The following is a 4,458-nucleotide window of genomic DNA, read 5'->3' as shown; positions in this document are numbered from 1 at the left end:
AAAAAAAAAATCTTCCTGTGACTTCTGAAAGTATTCTGGTTTTATCTTTTGTATTTGAATATATAATAAGATGATTATTGTTCATGGAATAGAGAAGAATGCAATGCATTTTCCCAAGTAGATGCCAGCCTGGTTTGCCTCATATTTTAAAGTGCATGTAATTTCTTTTTCTATTCTATAGTGCCTGCTCTATCTTTCCTCAAATTTCCATATAGATGCTGGGTCATTAAGACTTTTTTTTCCTTTGGTCTGCTTGCTCATCTCTCTGCTAACACCGTGCTGTCCTGAATATTTTTGTTTAAAAATCTTAGAAGTATGTTAGACAAGCCATCACTCTTTTTTTAGATGACTAAAAATGATTAGACATTGGTCATTTTTACTACATATGAAAGAGTAGCTTTTCTTGCCTAAAACCACCTGATTTGGGAATTTATGTGGTTTCATAGGAATAGCATCTGGAAGTGGTGACATTAATGTCATTTTAAAAAGCATGTGTCCTATTTCCTCTTATTCCTTTCTGCCTTGATATTGTGCAACAGAAATTTGAAAAATTGTTGTATTAGTATTGTTAAATATCAATTATTGGTTTTATTTACTACTCAATTAAATTTAATAAGCCTATTCTCTCTTGGTGTAATCACGTGGAATGGGTTCACTTCCACAGTTAACAAGTGACAGCACATGTACAATATTGTCTACCAGGGAAATTCATTGACCACTTAGTGTTCAGACTGTGTTTTTGTGTCTGGTTCCCTAAGCACCACTTCAGTGACACAAAATAATAGACTTTCAGCAGAAGAAGTTTTGGAAAATATACTGCATAAGCCATTTAGATGCAGTGAGTCATTCTTATTACTTGGGTTGGTGGAATCCCTTTCAAAATGTAAGTTCCTAATACAAACAAAGATTGAACTTTGCGAGCAGGCATTTTTAAGAATAAGTAGTCTCAGGACTGATAATATTAACTCACTTATGCACATCAGGTAGGACTTTAGTATGACAGATACTAGAAATGTACAAAGTGAAGTTAAAAGGTAACTCCTAGCAGCGTATCGTAATCTTACTCCCTGGATTCTCTAATGAGATGGGTGTTTCTACTTTGCTGTTGCCTTTTTGAATAGTTCAATTCTAGCATTAGTACTGCTGTGTGGGAGGGAGTATGTGTGAACAGAGTAAGAGCTGTGACAATCAAGTCATAGAATAAATGCTTGGAAATTTTAGAATCATGTAAACAGCTTATGAATTGAGTATACATTCCCAGTGCTCTCAGTCTCACTCATCCTTCTATCCACATGTGTGGAATGTTCTAGGACTCCGTGGCTTTTGAGGATGTGGCTGTGAACTTTACCCAGCAGGAATGGGCTTTGCTAGATTCTTCTCAGAAGAATCTCTACAGAGAAGTGATGCAGGAAACCTACAGGAACCTGGCTTCTGTAGGTAAGAATGACAACACGTTTCACTTAATTACAGAAGTATTTCCCTATCATCAGTGCTATTTGTGATTTGGAATGGGGCAGGGGAATGATTTGGTGAATAAATCAGGCATGGGCACTGTGTACAATGAACATGAAATCTAGTAATGTTTCTATAGTTTGAAATAATTCATGATAATTTTGTGCATCTGCATTTTAGGAAAAAATGGAAAGACCAGAATATTGAAGATCACTTCAAAAAACTTGGGAAAGATACAAGATAACTTGCACCGAGAAGAGGAAATAAAGTCCTCTGAAGGAATCTTAGCATGTCATGAATTTAAAAACAAGCAATCAAAGCAAATAAGAGTCACTTGAAATTCATTTCCTTTTAGAAAAATTTCACCCAAAATGTAACGTACATCAGTGTAGCAGTCAGTGTTTGGAAAACAGTTTACTTGAAAATAGTACTACAAAATTGTGTATATGAATGTTACTATTTTGGTCATAGCCATGCAGGTGGTAGCTGTGTTTTCAGTAGTAGCCCATTTACTTTCAAATAATTCAGTCATGGCACAAAAACAAAAACAAAACAAAACAAAAATGCATTTTCCCTAGTATTGGTAGCAGTGTAAGTCAAAGACCTATGAATGAGTAGAAAGTTATTAAACCAACCAATAATAATGTGCTTGTCATTTTTTTTACAGAAATCATATGGCACAGAGACTGCGTGAAAGCAAAGAAGGTAGTCAGTATGGACAAGTTGTCAGCCACATTCCAAATCTTGATCTGAATGAGAACATTTCTACTGGATTAAAACAATGTGAATGCAGTATTTGTGGAAAAGTCTTTGTACATCATTCCCTCCTTAATAGGCACATCCTAGCTCACTGAGGATACAAACCATATGGAGAGAAGCAATATAAATGTGAACAGTGTGGGAAACTCTTCGTTTCTGTTCCAGGTGTTAGAAGACACATGATAATGCACAGTGGAAATCCAGCTTATAAATGTACGATATGTGGGAAAGCTTTCCATTTTCTCAATTCAGTTGAAAGACATCAGAGAACTCAGGAGAAAAACTCTATAAATGTAAACAATGTGGTAAAGCGTTCACTGTTTCTGGTTCTTGTCTAATACATGGACGAACTCACACTGGAGAGAAACCCTACGAATGTAAGGAATGTGGGAAAACACTCAGATTTTCTTGTTTTAAGATGCATGAAAGGACTCACACTGGAGAGAGATGTACCAAATGTGATAAAGCCTTCAGTTGTTCCACTTCCATTCATGACCATGGAAGCATTCATACTGGAGAGAGACCCTATGAATGTAAACAATGTGGCAAAGCCTTTAGTCGTTTGAGTTCCCTTTGTAACCATAGAAGTACTCACACTGGAGAGAAACCCTATGAATGTAAACAATGTGACCAAGCCTTCAGTCGCCTCAGTTCCCTTCACCTCCACGAAAGAATTCATACTGGAGAAAAATCCTATGAATGTAAGAGATGCGGTAAAGCCTACACTCTCGTTCTAGTTACCTTATGTGCCACTAAAGAAGTCATGATATAGAGGTTGGGTGTAGTGACTCAGCCTATAATCCCAGCACTTTGGGAGGCCAAGGTGTGTGCATTGCTTGAGCCCAGGAGTTCATAACCAGCCTGGATTAAAACAATGTGAAACAACCTGGGCATCGTGGTGAAACCCTGTCTCTACAAAAAATAAAATAATGCCAGGCCCCGTGGCTCATGCCAGCTACTCGGGAGGCTGAGGCAGGAGAATGGCATGAACCCGGGAGGCGGAGCTTGCAGTGAGCCGAGATCGTAGCACTGCGCTCCAGCTTGGGCGACAGAGGCAGACTCCGTCTCAAAACAAAAACAAAGAAAATAATTAGCTGGGCATGGTGGCACATTTCAGTTGTCTTAGTTCTTTTTCAAGGACATAAAAGGCGACGGGGGGTTGGGGGAAAGCCCTGTGCATGCATGCGGATCACGAGGTCAGGAGATCGAGACCATCCTGGCCAACATGGTGAAACCTCGTCTCTACTAAAAATACAAAAGTAGCTGGGTGTGGTAGCATATGCTTGTAATCCCAGCTACTCAGGAGGCTGAGGCAGGAGAATCACTTGAACCCAGGAGGCGGAGGTTGCAGGGAGCCGAGATTGTGCCACTGCACTCCAGCCTGGCGACAGAGTGAGATTCCATCTCAAAAATAAATAAATAAAGCCCCTTGAATGTAAGAAATGTGCTAAAACATTTACTCTTTCTCATTCCCTCATAAACATGAAAGAGCTCACACTGCAGAGAAACCTTAAGAATGTAGGAAATGTGGTCAAGCCTTCAGATTTTCCTGAAGATTGGGAGGGCTCTGAGTGGAGAAAAGGCTTTTGAATTTAAATTTATGGTAATGCCTTCGGTTGTATTAGTTCCATTTGAAGACATCAGCTCATTCCTGAGAAAAACCCTATGAATGTCTAGAATGTTTGAGTGTTTCATTTCTCTCATACCCACTCAAGGATATATGAAAATGCACACTGTCGCTGGCTGGACCTTGTAAATACAAGAACGTACACAGGATTAAAACTCTAACAGTTTAGAGACTGCAAGAATATTTTCAGTTTTAACATTTACTTGAAAAGCCGTGTGAAAACTCCCACTGGAAAGAAGTTCTATAAGTGAAGCTTTTCTAATTTGGAAAGACTGATGCAAATTAATTATCGTGCAGTGCTTGAAAAAAATCTATGAAATGTTACACAAGTTACAAGTATATTGTTTTTATCAGTGGCCCATTCTTAAAGAGTCTTGAGTATGCATTTCACCTTGTTTTGCAGGGAAACCTTGAGGTGAGAGTTCTGTAAATGTTCTTTAAGCAGTAGTACTTGAATTTCATAGATAATGATGTTTTCTTAAGTCTGTTGGTAGAATTTTTGTCTATTCATTTGATAATGTGCTGGATTCATGGTCGAATTTGGATGTTTTTCTAATATGTAGATAAGTTTAAGTTTTTTATTTCATTATTATTTCTTTTTGAGACAGAGTCTCACTCTG

The 4,458-nt window shown here is 38.1% G+C and overlaps 1 pseudogene; it reads left to right on the top strand.

The window, feature by feature from the left end:
* Window positions 1-2,126: 2,126 nt before the first annotated feature.
* Window positions 2,127-2,983, top strand: LOC112617776 (annotated as a pseudogene).
* Window positions 2,984-4,458: the final 1,475 nt, after the last annotated feature.

Source organism: Theropithecus gelada, unplaced genomic scaffold (assembly GCF_003255815.1).
Source record: "Theropithecus gelada isolate Dixy unplaced genomic scaffold, Tgel_1.0 HiC_scaffold_419, whole genome shotgun sequence".
In the NCBI taxonomy this organism is placed as follows: domain Eukaryota; kingdom Metazoa; phylum Chordata; class Mammalia; order Primates; family Cercopithecidae; genus Theropithecus; species Theropithecus gelada.
The sequence above is the reverse complement of the archived record's forward strand: the minus strand, read 5'-3'. Positions and strand labels throughout refer to the sequence as shown.